Source organism: Jatropha curcas, chromosome 3 (genome assembly GCF_041381405.1).
Source record: "Jatropha curcas cultivar XTBG-Jc1 chromosome 3, XTBG_Jcur_1.0, whole genome shotgun sequence".
Lineage (NCBI taxonomy): Eukaryota > Viridiplantae > Streptophyta > Magnoliopsida > Malpighiales > Euphorbiaceae > Jatropha > Jatropha curcas.
In genome coordinates, this window is record NC_143153.1 from 7032519 (window position 1) to 7047899 (window position 15381).

General features: G+C 29.4%; 1 long non-coding RNA gene across 2 annotated transcripts; it reads left to right on the forward strand.

Moving 5' to 3' along the window:
- Positions 1-7673: 7673 nt before the first annotated feature.
- On the forward strand, positions 7674-14467 carry LOC149497438 (uncharacterized). 2 transcript variants are annotated; one of them, XR_016320234.1, is made up of 3 exons: positions 7674-7961; positions 12959-13089; positions 14238-14467. It is a non-coding gene; the product is annotated as an uncharacterized LOC149497438 (long non-coding RNA). The 2 variants fall into 2 exon arrangements; XR_016320233.1 differs by lacking the exon at positions 7674-7961 and having other exon boundaries at positions 7968-13089.
- The last annotated feature ends 914 nt before the right edge of the window (positions 14468-15381 follow it).

Genomic DNA, 15381 nt, shown 5'->3' on the forward strand with positions numbered 1-15381 from the left:
TCAAACGTCAGAGCAAGCGATCTACCTCGGCAAATCCAGCATTTCCAAAATGGGCCTAGGACAGGCCCCTTGCTTATTTATTTTTCTGTAGCAAACTACATGCATAAGAAATAGGCTGACCCAATTGATCAATGAGAGCTTTCTTTTATCTTCAATCTAACCATCCGCACAACTATAGAATAACAATTATGCATGACCAAATGAATCAACAGGAAATCTCTCTCCTTTCTCTCTACTCTTCTAACCCTAATTGTAGTTTGGCACTGTTACTGTTTATTAACAGGAGCTAGGCATGGCCGGTTCAATGAACCGCCGGTTTCGGTTCATTGAACCGCTGGTTCGAGATGTTTAAAATTTTGAACCAGAACCGGCCCTTGAACCTCCGATTCCGGTTCCGGTTCCGGCACGGTTCAGTACGGTTCCGGCGAATCGACGGTTCAAATTACGGTTCCGATTCGGTTCCGGCATTACGCAAATTTTTAAAAAAATAATAAAATTTTGATTTCGAATTCATGAATAAATAATAATTTTAAAATGTTTAAATTTTATTAACTAAATAAATTATTATAAAATTTTAAAACAAAAAAATAGTTATTTTTAAAACAAATTTTTTTAGTCAAACCATATTCTTCTAAAATAATATTTAACATGGTAAAAATATTATGCGCGGTGTGAGAGTCATCAAAAACTCTAAGTGTAATAATTCTTTTTTCAAGTTTCCATTCATTATTAATCCAATGGGATGTAACACTTATATAAGAATGAGTTTGCCAAGCATCACACCAAATATCACAACAAATGGCAATTTTACCATTAAAATTTGCAAATAAATTTTTTAAAATTTCTTTTTCTTTTAAATAAATAGATAAAATAATCCTTTTAAGTGTATTCCTAGGTATCTTTTTAGCTAAAGGATTTAATACTTTTTAACAATAGTTATTAAATCCAATTTTTTCACCAAATGAAAAAGATAATCGTTCCATACAAACCATTTTAGCCATTTCAATTTTATTAGTTTCATCACTATATTTAAATAGAGAAGTGTTAGGATCACTATACCTTGATGACGATAATTGAGTTTGAGTTACATCCATTCCTACCTCACTTGGATGATGTGATTTTAAATGCCTATTAAGAGTGTCATATCCTCCTCCAAGCTTGAATGCATATTCTTTTTTGCAATAATTACATCGAACCGCATTGATTTCTCCATTATCTTGAACAATTTTTGCACAGTGCTTCTTGAAAATATCTGATTTTGGTGGTTTACGGTTTACCTATTGAAATATTAGGAGATATTGCTTCTTGTGGTGAAAAATCAATCAATGGATCATTTGAATCAATTTCTTCCATGCTTTGAGCAACTTGCTTTCTCTTGGAGATTTGTGAATTGTGTGCCATAATTTTAAATGGAATTATGGAACAAAAAATGAATAAATGGAATATGAAATTAATGGAATTTAGAATTGGATGTATGAAAATAAAGCAATATTAAGAAGAGAAGAGGAGAGATAGAATATAATTGGTTGTGAAAAAAAAAATAATCAACTCATCATATTTATACATATTTTTCATTTATATAGTTTCCCAAATTGCCCCTTATAATAAAAAAAAACAATTATATTTTTGGATAATTTAGTAAATTATAATAAATAAATAAATAAATAAATAAATTATAATAAAACAATTATATCCGTTTGAAGTTTGAAGTTTGAACCTTTGTAAATTGTTAATTGTATAGTTAAAAAAAAAAAAAAAAAGGTATTTGTAAAAAAAGTGAAATGATGAGCTTTAAAAAAAAAAAAAAGGTGAAATGATGATGCTTCCTTTTTTTAAAATCAAAATGAAGATGTTTTTTTTTGACAACTTTTTATAAATTAAGTATTATTGCAACAAATAATTTTGTTTGTGAATCCGGTTCGAATCGGACCGAAACCGCCGGTTAACCGTCGGTTCCGGGCCGGTTCAGGTTCATTTTTTAACATTCACATGAACCTTAACCGGCCCTTGAACCGCCGGTTCCGGTTCAAAATTTTGAACCGCCGGTTTCGGTCTGATTTCGGTTCGTCTACAGTATGGTTCGATTCCGGTTAAAACCGAATCGGTGGCCATGCCTAACAGGAGCTCCTTCCTCCTTCTTTCTACTCTCTCTTTCGCTTCTTCTTTTATTTTTAATCTTCTTTTGCTTTATAAACTTGATTTGCTTTTTCTGTCATAGATTTGTCTTTTTTGTTTTTGTTATTGTTAATTTGTTTCCATATTTAGAGTTTTTTGTTGTACCTTCTTTCGTGAGGGTGGTCCCTTCTTTACGAGATTTTATTCCTAAATAAAGTTATGATATATTTGATTTTATTTGATTGGAGATTTTAAATCTTGATTTGCAGGTTTGGATCTTCGATTAATTGAGCCTGATAGTGTAATCTGTACCTTCATTGATGTTATTGATGCATAGTGGTAGAAATTCATTTGTGTTCGTCATTTGTTACAAATTATTGGAAAAAAAATTATTTATAGAAGATTCATATGAGCTATTATTTTGACATCGAAATCAATTAACAGACAAGTTGCTATTCTGGAGATTTATATTTTTTGTTGAAATCAACTCTAAGTGGAAATATCAAATATTATATTCTTTTAATTTTAGTTTCATTATTTAAAAAAAAAATGAATTATTTTGCTTTGTTAAAAGATCAACGAACTCTATTAGCAACTAATAGTAAAATTCTATGTCTAGTCTATATGACTAATTGTAATTACATTTCAAAGAAAAAAAAAAAAACAATTATGCATGACCAATTGTTAAAAAAAATAGAATCAATATTGAATGAGAATCGAACTATTATTAGACAGTTTTTTAAGACATTTTTAGAAGGTTAATTTCAATTTTGTTCCGGTTTGGAATTAAAATTAAATAATTATTTTCAAGTTTTTTAATTTGTTTTAGTTTTGTAGCTTTAAAAATAATTAGATGAAGGCTCGTGCATTGCGCGAGTTACCTTGTTAAAGTGTTTTTCTCTTTTTCTGCATATACTTATATCTAGTATATATATATATACATATAAAAATAAAGGCTAAGATGAGAATGATTTTTACCTTTGTGTTCCAAATTAAATAGTGGTTGGTCATTGATGTAGACCATTCAAGAATCAATTCGGTAGTCATTATAAATAACATCAGTAGATTTGCTTGCCAAATCATGATTTTATACATCATATAAATAAATTAATTAATTAAGTTAATCAATTCCTCCGTAAAAGTTACAAAAACCATGACTATTTTTAAAGAATAGAATCTTCAGATTCTTGTTAGTTAATTGATTGCTTCAGTGGAAAAGTGACAGTTTCAGAATATATATAATGTATGTTTTTTTAATTTTATAGGTCTAAAGAATCATCTGTTCTACATCACCATCATCATATATCCTCTACCACCATTAATTAATATATGATGCTTGTAATAATAGTCATAAATTACAAAGGGTTTTCCAAAAATGAATAATTACAAGCATTATATATTAAATTTAGCAATAGTCGTATCAAATTTGTGAAAAATGCAGTTCCAATAAGAGTTTCTTGAAAGTGGACTTGCAGAAGAATAAAATGAAATTGGAGCTCTATTGTTTGCAAGAAAATACAGTAATAAGAAGAGTTTGTTTGTCTTAATCCATGTTTCAGCATTTTACACGACCCGCACAGCAGCACTTTGAAAAACAAAAGATTGAACCATATAAATTAAAATATGAAACTTGTTATGTTACCTAACTGCAGAAAATAGATGCAAAAGCAGAAATTCGTGCCCCCCAAAAGCAAAACAAAATAATAGTTGTTGCTGTGGAAAACAAAATTAAGAAACATGAAATTTTAAGTGTTTTAAAAGTAAATTTTAAGCAAAGAACAAAATTAAATAACTCCTTAGCATTTAAAGATCCTAGAGAAAAATCAATTGATAAACAAAGAGCGTTAGAGCAATTGTCAGCTATATATTAATAACAATAAATAGTTTTCAATAAAACAGATAGAAAGAAGAAACAATAAAATTATGGCGAGAGATTGAAAATATGCCGAAATATTTCAATTTTAATGCAGAGATTATTTATAAGTCAGCGGAATCACCGTGCTAAGTAAAAAATCACACTGTTTATTTCTCTTTGCGAGTTGTTGATCTAAGAAAACAAAGTGATGAGAGTTAAACAAATAGAGAATCATTGAAGTAAGGAAAGATTTGGTCTATAAATAGAGAAAAGAAAGGGATAGATGGATTTCAAAATTTCAAGTTTTAATGAAATCTTTTAAATTTTAATTTTAATATATTGTTTTGTTGTTGACGAAAGATAAAATTTTATAATTAATCCAATTAAATCTATAAAAAAGGAAAAAGAAATGTGAAGAAAATGTATTAAAAAATTAGAAAATTTGTAAAAAAAAGAAAAAAAAATGCTGAGATAGAAGAGTGCCAACTCAGTTTTTTTGAATTTTTTTTGGTTTCAGGATTTTATATATATAAGAAATAATAATAATAATAATAATAATGAAAAAGATTAAATTAATATAATAAAGTCTTAAAATTTATTTCAAAAATTTTAATTAAAAAAAAAGGTAAATTATGAGTTTCTTTAAAAGTAATTTTTTTCCACATTTTCAAATTAAAATTATCTAGTTTAAACCAAAATTTTCATTTGGATTTAAACAAAATGAAGAATTTGAATAAAATAGTAGATGCACAGTTTCAGTTACGATTTTGAACTGAAACTCATTAACCATTAATTTGGCGACAATTTTGACCGATTTCATTTCAATTTGAAACCAAACAATGGCCATGCATAATAACAAACTAATAATAATGGGCATATTAACGATTTCAGGGCTTTAGGGTTATCACTGCAAAGTATTCTCCTCGAGTCAAGACTGAATAAAAATCTTAATTAGCTGTTAATTTAATATCAGTTGTTAATTGTTTTATATTTATATTAATTTAGATTATATTAATCTTCTAAAATGATTATAAATAATATTTTCGTAAATTAATAAATTTATGTATCATTTTATTTATAAATAATATATAAAGATTAAATATTATTATTATAAAACACTCAATTAATATTTTTATTTATATAACAAATTAAAATAAAAAAGAAATAATCATCTTAAAGATAAAAAATAATCTGGTAGTCACAGATGATTTATCTTTTTTTTGAAAGAATAAGGGATTATATTACTGCCAATCAAAATGCAGAGGTTGCAAAATAAAACCAGGTGGATGGACAAGCCATGCACCCACATCTGACAAGAAACGCGTTGCCCCAGCTAACAAATGGGCCACCACATTCGCAGATTGACGCACACAACTAAACTGAACATTAGAAATCTCTCGCAATAGAGATTTACACTCATCAAGAAGTAAACCAAAAGATGAATAATCTGGATTCTTCAAAGCCTGAATAACTCCAAGGGCATCAGACTCTACAATCACCCTTGTTCACCCTTGAGTCTTAACCCAGCTCAAAGCCTTCTTGATACCCACCGCCTCAGTCTCCTTAGCAGAATAGGATCCCAAAAAGACAACATTAGCAGCTTGAAGAAAAGTACCTTGACTGTCTCGTGCCACAAACCCGACCCCAAACTGATGGCCCGGTAAGCTTGTAGCAGCATCAATGTTAACTTTACACCAACCAAGAGGGGGACACCTCCAAGACGAAGCCTCAGACACTGGATTAGAAGATGCAGCGGCTGGAACGGCCTCGGCATGCTGCAGCACAGATTGCCAGTCCGAGAACTGGCGAGATATACGGAACCAGGCCTGCGGCGGGTTAATCACTTTCTGCTACCACACCACATCATTCCGACACAACCAAACACCCTAGCAAATAAAAAAACCCAATGCAACATCCACAACACCAAAACTGGAAATAAAACTAGAAGCCCACTCAAGAAACGAGTTCACAGTCGGGTTGAACCAACCCAAGGGAAAAGCCTGCCAAACTGCCTTCGCAAAAGGACAAATAACAAGAACATGAAGAACAGTTTTGGAATCACCGTCACACATCGGACAGATACCCGAAATAGGAACACATCGGAATAGCAGTTGAGAACGACAAGGCACAATATTATTACAAGCTCAACAGAATGAGCCAAATGATGTGAAGAATGCTCGATTCTCGGCATTCACGACTTGGCGGCCACCGTGGACGGAGTCTCCGGCGAAGTCCTGGGAGACAGAAACACGGGATTTACACATTGAACCTCCGAAATCCTGTTTTTAATCGATATAGTTTAAGATTCAATTTGTTAAATTCAATGTAAAATTTAAGTTTAGGAATTATTACTATTAAATTAGTTTGATTAAAATAAATAAGTTAATTGTGTGAAATTGACAGAATAATTAATTTTCAAAGAACATTAAAATTATCAGATTATGAATTGCCGCCTAGAGACGAAAAGAATTTGTAAACTGTGCGAAATTAAAATTTAAGACAGTTAAGTTTATTAATAAGTTAATTTGAAATCAGAATAAATATCGAAAATGTATTGAGAAATATTGATATTATAATTGTGAAATTACTGAGAATGGCAGATGGAAAATTGTTGTTAGTGGTTGCCTATAAATTGGATTGTATTTGTATCTTCTTATTTTACGTTCTTAACAAGGAGCAACTAATTCTTTAATTTAATTTAAACTAATGATCATTAAGGATTATAAATCTAATGAGGGAATAAGTTAAATGTTTAGTATTATACGAGTTATCTTGGAGATAGAAAGTAATTTAAGAAAAAGGAAGTTCATTGTTAGATAGGTATGAATTATTTTGGTAATGAGAGTTATATTATATGAATGAAAATGATAAGCTAAAAGAAGTATTAAATTTAATAGGCAGTCTCAGATTTCACTAAAGATATTATATTTTGAATAAAGATAATTAAATAAAGAATTGTTATATATTTACGGGTATAAAATATTTATTGTTTGGTGACTCGTTAAGGAAGTAAATCATATTGAGTTTATTGGAATTAGATTAAAGGTCATTTTAATCTATAAACTAAGAGTTGATTATAAAATTTACTATTGGATGAGTTATGCAAGAAATAATCGATAAGTATATTAAGTTGTTAATATTTGGATAAGTGGAAGGTCCTATTTTAGAGAAATGCTGCTAGAAATATCAAAAAGATTTATATTAATTCTTTAATTTCTTATTTAAGGAAAGTCATCTGCCTGCAGTCTTTCTTTTATATTTGTGTTTTATCTAAATACACCAAGTTCGTCTACCACTACTGCTATTCAAAATCAATATAAATGTAACGCCCCATTTTTTCTGTGTCTGAAATAGTAAGTTACCGGTCTGTGAATAGTATCATCGGTCCGAGAATAATTATTATTTTTGTCCGGAAAAATTACTATGTATGTTTAATATTTTCTTTAATATTTTTGGAGTATATATACATTATTTTTATGGGTAGAAAGTAAGTAATGAATATTTTTTGGAGAAATTAGCGAATTAGTGAATAGTGAATTATGTTGTTATATTAATTAAAGAAATTAGAGAAATTATTTTTATTTGGAGAATATTTGTAGCCATTAGATTGAATTACATTGCTCAATCCTAGCCATCCAATTTTGGTGAAAGGACCAAATTACCCTTTAGTCAACTCCATTATTTGAGCAACATGTTTTCTTCCTCTTCCTATCCATCTAACGTGAACTTCTTTCTTCTTCTCCTCCATTTTAACTTGAGCCTCTCTTTCTCTTCTCTTTGTTTTCTTCACTTATACTCACTAAATCCACCAATTTGACACCATTCACCTTGATCTAATTAATCAATCTTTGAGATTAAAGCTTGAGAAATGATATTTGGTGAATAATTTCAAGTAATTTGGAGGACAAAGGGTGGATAACTTCCTACCAAAGACAAGGGAAAACTAAGGCATCAAGAGTCTTATTTAAGCTTGTTAGAGCTTATGTTTAAGGTTAGTGTTCATAAATACTCTTACCTTGTTTCAATTTTTGATTTTGTGAAGTTTATACTATTTTGTGAAAATTGGGAATTTGATATGAAATGATTTGATTATTGAACTTTGGTGGTATAAATCTGTTCTTGGGAGATTTCTAAGCATGCCTATATGTTGAATTTATGAGGAAAACATTTTCTTCTTCATCCTCCAAGAGTGGCAGAACCTATTGATGAATAAGGCCTTAAGTTTTCTTATTATTATTTGTGGATTTATGATCTTAAGATGATATTTGATGAGTATTTAGTATGTGGTAGAAATCTCTACCTTGTATATGATTTAAGTAAGCTGAAATTAGGAAAAAGTATTATTAGGTGTGATTAAGGACTGTTTTTCGATCCCTTGCATTTCCCATTAGTGTCTGAGTCCTTCATGAAAGTTGTAGGTCTGCTCCTTAGCTTTCCAACCCATCCTCTTGTGTCCAATTTGGATATATATAGCTCAACTTATGGCTGAAACACCCAAACTGACTCTGTTATGACGGGCTACATGCATCACTGAATTGAGTGCCCCTTTTGACCACTATAATGATAAGATTATGTTCTGAGTTCTTCATGAGAGTTGTTGCCCTGTGTCTTGAGACTTCTCTGGTTTTGGATTGGTTTGATTTGAGTGTTTGGATAAGTAGGAATTTGATAAACATTGAAATTAGTTCGGCTGAATCAGGTCTAGACTGTTGGTCTGTGTTCCTAGCTTTTGTTTGCCATCTTAAAGATTGATCTGGGCTGTGGTCCCTTCATAACATTTGTAGTATTTTGTCTTAGCTTTCTAATGAATCAAACATCACTCAATTTGGAGACACAGAACTTAAGTTATATCTTAAAAACCCAACAAAGGTCAAGATTATATTAATGCTGGAAATTTTCTATGTCTTAAATCATAGGTTTATTTGGATAAAAGTATGTATAAATCATGTGTGATGAAGTTCTCTTGATTATTTTTGTGGTTTAGCATTTACTTGACAATAAGTTTGACAAGTGTTGTAGTGGATATGTTGAAATGGATATAAATTGAAAAAGTGTGGAATTGGTTTAGATAATGCATGATGAGGGTTGAAATGGATACTTTTGTGCATAAGAATTATGTTAGCATGCTTGATTGGTGAAGCAAATGTCTCCCCTTGTTTAAGCAAATTCCACCTAAAGGTACTAAGGTTTATTTCATTATTTTATAGAAGTATGATTATTTGATAACTTTTATATGTTTAGAGTTTTAACAAAGAAATGGGTATTTAAGGTGTATGTGCTTTGCATTTTGAATAAGGAAACTATGATTTTATATGACAAGAAATATCTTATGATAAATTTCATTATAACTTAAGAAAGTTTTAAAAGAAAAGGGATTTATGATAAATTTCCTATATTAAGTAATTATGTTTATAATAGCGATTTCATTTCATTTTCCTTGCATTTTGTTTTTATATACATTGGGAAAATTCCTACAGAAATATTAAGAATATCCCTTTAAAAACTGAGCTCGCCAAACATGTGAATACAAAATACTCCCAATTAAACTCTAAACTTCCAACATCTCCAAATAATCTTTATAATATAACAACACTTTTATATTTTCATAATTGAATAAATCCTCAATAGTATTTTAGATCCATCAATTAATTGCATTCATTATATCTATCAAGTCTTAATGAACTAATCATATCAACTGACTTCAAATATTTCATATTCAATCATTTAATAAATCTTATTCTTCTCTCCAAATATATACATCAAAATACTTTATAATTACATACTTCAATTATATTTCAAATAACATAATATCTGGAAATGTAACAATTATACATGCCATAATTCTTCATTATATAAATCTCAATCGACTACTCCCAAATTAGTCACTTCTGCTTTGATACTATTCTTCTAATCTTCAAGTAGCAACAACATCTTCAACCTACGCGTGATAAAAATCGACGCGCTGAGTATAAAACTCAGTGGTGCTCATAATTCACATACTTACCAAGTTGCGATAACAACTTACTTTAAAACAAATTTCATAACATTATTTACTCGCTAAACTTGTGAATACTCACTTACTTCTAATTCATAATTTTAGTTTTATGATTTATATGTTAAGTTAAGACGGTGTCTCCGGCACCGAATGTGGCATCCGCCGTCGGGTCTCTCGGGACTGGGTGGCGGGTGTTACATTTAGTGGTATCAGAGCATAGGTTTAGGCAGTTCTCGGACTATCTGTGTATATGTGTAGGAATTTATCTATTTTGAGGTGAGAGTATGAGTAATTTAAGTTAAATACATGCCATATTGGTTTGAATTGGAAACAACCAGCCATTGGAGCATGGTGTTGTGGTAAATGGAGTATGTTATTGAGGTTCCTACTGATGATTAATGGTTATATCCTTCTGGACCATTTGAATGAATTATTCTTGGAGGAAATTCTTAGAGAATAATGGATAGGGATTCGATGTAGTGGTTATTGGAGATGGGATATTATTGAGGCGTTAAGGATTTGAGCTCTTTTTCTCGAGTTGATATGATTTCTAAGTGGTATAAATATATTTGAGATTTGACTTTTTAACATATGAATTTTGTTTATTTATTTTGAAGCATATTGTTTTTTATGTTGCTTATGGATAAATGATGTTGCTATGAGGATATTTTTTTTTCCTTCTATTGAATCCTTTGGATATAGAAAAAAAAAATTTTTGTTTTATAAATGAAAATGAATTCATTTGTATAGATTCATGAACTGTGAAGTATATTGGTTTACGAATTAAACATGAAAATAAGATTTATATATAATTTAAGTGTGTAAGATGAAGTGTGAACTTGTATTGTTGTATGGGTAAGAAGGTCTGTTAAGTTATGCATGATAAAGATTATAAGTATTAAGTTGAAGTTAAATAATGAAAGTATGATATTTATATTGAATACTTGTTAAATGTGAAATGTATACATAAAATGCATGAACGTGTGTAAATGTGCCTGTGGAAGGAGTATGTGAGAATGAGTTGCTAGTATTATCTAATAAGAAAAATAAAGGATTCGGATTCAAGGACAATAGAATCTAGTTAATTAGAGTATTGAATTTAGTATATGTATTTGATGAAGTTACATGATTTTGGTTAATGGAATTTATTATGACTATTGAGATAAGCATTTTTCTGGATAGAATATATATATTAATTGATGTAGTTACATAAATGATATTATAAGGTTTAAATGATGAATGATTTGATGTGCTTTGAAATAATAATGGGTGATGAGTAGTTTTCATAAGAAATAATGTTGGTGGAATGAATCATTATTTAAAGCCATTTATGAGAAGTGAATTCTAATTATGAGAAATAATTACTACTTGGTGGAGTAAAATATATTCTGGTATTCATTAGCTATTTTTCAAATGTATGAATATTGGGAATAATATGAATTCCTATGGTTATAAGAAAAGTAAATTGTGATTCTTAGTAGGAAATAAATTGCTTTAATCTTTATGTGCCTAGTAGTGGTGTATGAATTGAGGCATCTTATGGTTTAATATGGTATAAATATGAATTAAATTCAATGAGATTTAGTCTTTTGATGTTTATTCTAAAGGTTATGTAAGTTATAAATAAGGATTTTTGTTTAATGGAGAGTTTACGATCCAAGAAAAAGTAAACGACTCCTATAAAGAAATTAAGATAATTATATAATCTTTAACAAATTAGGAATCATTGATTATTCAGATTTGATGGACATAGAAGTATACAAGAAAAGAAGTTCTATATTTTGGGATTTCATGATTATGTAAAAAAAAAAAAAAAAAATTGTGATTCGTATTGATCTCACTACGCATTTATGCGAATAAATTCTAAGCCAAAATGATTAAGAGTTTATAAAGATAGAAAAGATTGGTTAATAGTTAATAAGAGTATTTACAAGTCATGGAAGATTTATGGATTTATGTGAGATATCTATGATTAAAAAAAAAAAGTGCGAATTGCTATGAGTTAGTAAATTCTATTTGGATCGTTATGGATAAATGGTTAGGTTGGAATAGTCCATATGGCACATTGCATGAGTTGCATAACCTTATGATTGTGTATAAATACTTTTACGTATTGAGATTTGGAACTTTGGTATTATTTTTCTCTTGAGTGGACCTTGCAAGTATGCATGTATGACTCTATGTATGTATGCATGACAGTGTTTGAGATTAAGTATCACGATGGAATTAAGTTATTAACACTGTTATAAGAATAAGATATATGATCTCAGGAGAATACTGTTATGAGAATAAGCTATATGATCTTTATGAGAATTGACTTGATGCAAATCTTCGAATATGATATTTAAATGAAATGCCTTGATATGTATCTGATATGATGATATGTTTGGTATGGGAGTTATATAGGTCATTGGATTGAGTGCTATATAGAATAAGAGATGTTTATGGAAGAATCATGTATAGAATATACGGATAGTAAGCACTAGTTGATTAAGGAAGAATAAACTAAATCGGAAAAATATTATGAGATTCGTAATTGCTAAATTCAAGTGAATTTCGAGGACGAAATTCTTTAAGGGGGTAGAACTGTAACGTCCCATTTTTTCTGTGTCTGAAATAGTAAGTTACCGGTCTGTGAATAGTATCATCGGTCCGAGAATAAATATTATTTTTGTCCGGAAAAATTACTATATATGTTTAATATTTTCTTTAATATTTTTGGAGTATGTATACATTATTTTTATGGGTAGAAAGTAAGTAATGAATATTTTTTGGAGAAATTAGCGAATTAGTGAATAGTGAATTATGTTGTTATTTGAGCAACATGTTTTCTTCCTCTTCCTATCCATCTAACGTGAACTTCTTTCTTCTTCTCCTCCATTTTAACTTGAGCCTCTCTTTCTCTTCTCTTTGTTTTCTTCACTTATACTCACTAAATCCACCAATTTGACACCATTCACCTTGGTCTAATTAATCAATCTTTGAGATTAAAGCTTGAGAAATGATATTTGGTGAATAATTTCAAGTAATTTGGAGGACAAAGGGTGGATAACTTCCTACCAAAGACAAGGGAAAACTAAGGCATCAAGAGTCTTATTTAAGCTTGTTAGAGCTTATGTTTAAGGTTAGTGTTCATAAACACTCTTACCTTGTTTCAATTTTTTATTTTGTGAAGTTTATACTATTTTGTGAAAATTGGGAATTTGATATGAAATGATTTGATTATTGAACTTTGGTGGTATAAATCTGTTCTTGGGAGATTTCTAAGCATGCCTATATGTTGAATTTATGAGGAAAACATTTTCTTCTTCATCCTCCAAGAGTGGCAGAACCTATTGATGAATAAGGCCTTAAGTTTTCTTATTATTATTTGTGGATTTAAGTTCTAAAGTAAGCTTACATGTATGATTTCATATGATAAGAAATTGTCTATGTTACGTAATTATGTTTAAGTATGATTCTAAAGTAAGCTTACATTATGAATTAAGACAAGTTTTTTGATAAGTGATATGAAGTAAGAATTAAAACAAGGATTTTGGGTTCTAATATACTTAGTGTGAATTTGATGCGTGATTTGATTTTTATTCTGTCTAATGAGCATGCTCGGCATTTGATGCCATTCTGATAAGAAGCTATGATCGTATGCTAGACACGTGGGTGTCTTCTATTCTGTTAGGGCGGACGCGCTCTATATATTCTGAATCTGTTGGCGACCTAAGGCCATTTTGAATCTGTTCTGAAAACTTATCTGCTTCTCTTTCTCCTAAGTGTATGCGAGCCCTATGGAAAATATCTGTAATACAATTAAACGAATGAGATCATATTATTTTAGTAAACATTACTTTGGAAATTACTGATTATGTTATCAAATGAATTTTCAAAGCATGATATTTCGATACATAGTATTAAAAATACAGAGTATATGTATTGATATAATGTTTAAGTAATGAATTTATGATTTGAAAGAATAAAATTATTTATGTTAATAATTATAAGTTTATTTGAAGGAACCAAAGTATTTATGATGATAAAATGTCTTAAGTAAAGGATTTATGGTATAAAGAATTAAATTCTTTATGTTATTAATTACTAGTATATGTGCTATTTGTTTTGCTATAAATGGAAATGTATGTTGAATTTTAATGCATTTATGATTGTAAATAATTTTATGAAATTTGTTTTAAAGTAAGTTGCTATCGCAACTTGGTAAGTATGTGAATTATGAGCACCACTGAGTTTTATACTCAGCGCGTCGATTTTTATCACGCGTAGGTTGAAGATGTTGTTGCTACTTGAAGATTAGAAGAATAGTATCAAAGCAGAAGTGACTAATTTGGGAGTAGTCGATTGAGATTTATATAATGAAGAATTATGGCATGTATAATTGTTACATTTCCAGATATTATGTTATTTGAAATATAATTGAAGTATGTAATTATAAAGTATTTTGATGTATATATTTGGAGAGAAGAATAAGATTTATTAAATGATTGAATATGAAATATTTGAAGTCAGTTGATATGATTAGTTCATTAAGACTTGATAGATATAATGAATGCAATTAATTGATGGATCTAAAATACTATTGAGGATTTATTCAATTATGAAAATATAAAAGTGTTGTTATATTATAAAGATTATTTGGAGATGTTGGAAGTTTAGAGTTTAATTGGGAGTATTTTGTATTCACATGTTTGGCGAGCTCAGTTTTTAAAGGGATATTCTTAATATTTCTGTAGGAATTTTCCCAATGTATATAAAAACAAAATGCAAGGAAAATGAAATGAAATCGCTACTATAAAAATAATAAAATAATAATAATAAAAATTTACTCGCTAAACTTGTGAATACTCACTTACTTCTAATTCATAATTTTAGTTTTATGATTTATATGTTAAGTTAAGACGGTGTCTCCGGCACCGAATGTGGCATCCGCCGTCGGGTCTCTCGGGACTGGGTGGCGGGTGTTACAATAAAGCTTGCTCTTTCTTTTATCACTATGAGTAACAATAAATGATGCGTACCATTATTTGCATACATGCATCGACCATTTCACATCTTATGAATATATATACAAATGATATTCAACCTTCACTCTTTTAATACTATATTATACAAACACAATTACTTACATTATGATCCCCCATATAAATTATAATATTATAAGCATACGAGAATTATATATATTTATATACATTCCATAATTATATTCATATGTGCCTATTTATCTTCTATGCAATTTACTATATTATATGAGTTAGTTGGATTACTTGCGATATGGCTATATTGTGCCTTGTTTGAAGGTGAAATTAGGATGAAGTTGATCACCATGGATTGTAAGAATAGTCTAGGACCGTTACCCATGTATGGTAGATTGGCTCCCCTATGTGTAACTAATGGATGATATGGCAAAACC